The sequence below is a fragment of the Zeus faber genome, assembly GCF_960531495.2.
Source record: "Zeus faber genome assembly, chromosome: 14".
NCBI lineage: Eukaryota > Metazoa > Chordata > Actinopteri > Zeiformes > Zeidae > Zeus > Zeus faber.
The window spans coordinates 27,072,780-27,074,038 of NC_137200.1; positions in this window are offsets into that span (position 1 = coordinate 27,072,780).

A 1,259-nucleotide genomic window follows, 5' to 3' on the forward strand; every position below is an offset into this window, starting at 1 on the left:
AAAAAAAAAAAAAAAAAGCGCGGCCGGGTTCTCCACCTGGCCAGAGCCCGCCAGGCCAACTTAGAACAAAAACGAAATGGCCACGGCACTGCAAATCTACATAAGCCATAAAAGCCATGCCACATTGAGGCGCCGTAAAGGGCTCTTCTGTCTTAAAGGGACATGCGTACAGCTTACACACACAGGAGGCAAAGAAAATCCAAAGAAACGCCGCTGACCAGGCCAGCGGGGTCGGGAAGGCTACTTTCAAAACGTAATCCGGTAAAGATTACTGATTATCCACGGGTGATCGGTGCAATCTGATTCGATTTTTTTTTTTTTCAAGGGGCGGCGGGTGTCCTTTGCCTCCAATCTCCATCACATAATGAATTCTGTTTTTCAAATGTCACGACTGATAGCTGAATACTGCTTTTGTTCTCTCTTTTACATGTTTTATGTACTTTTTTTCAGACCGGTACGCACTGTTGTTTTAATTTATTTTAAGACGTGTGAAGTGATGCATGTGTCTCGAGAGCCGAGTTTTACCGTGGAGCTCGTTGCCGGACACCAACCCAACGGGCTCCCACTTCCTCACCTGTAATAAAATGTATTTTATTTTTATTTTTTTACGGTAACAGATGAACTACATTTTTTTTTTTTTTTTTTTAAGTAATCACATTACCGTATCCTGCTACTTCTAATCCGTTATTCTCCAACATTATTAAGCGCTAAGAGTGGCATGCCAAGCACGTGCACACCAATGGAGGAGTCCCGGTCGGACCTGTACGTACTAACCGTCGCTCCTTGAACATCGCACAGATCAACAGGTCGCTGCGGTGGGAGGAGACTCGTGGCTCCGAGAACGACTCTGTTTTGTTTTGTTTTTTCTGCTCGTATTAAAGCAAGTTTTGCTTTTGTGAATAAAAACTGCGTCCATTGATAACAATCAGCTAGAGCATCGTTAAACCTCTTCTTTCCCCTTGGACGTAACGCTCTTCAGCCTCCCCGTCTGTAAAAACGCTCCCTCGGTGGAGAATAAGCAGTGAATAGTATATGACCATATCATTTGTTTGCACATTGAGAGATTTTTTTTTTTTCTTCATACATGACACAATGTACTGTAAAATGCGCAAAATGGAAATGCGCACAGTAGTGGAAGGATAATGTTGCTGAGGACATGCGATTGTTTTGCATTGTTGCGTAAACGGCAGAGCAAAAAGCGATGTTTCCCAATGTTGCTGGACTTCCTCCTCTCGCTGCAGCGTGGTCTCTCGGCACCT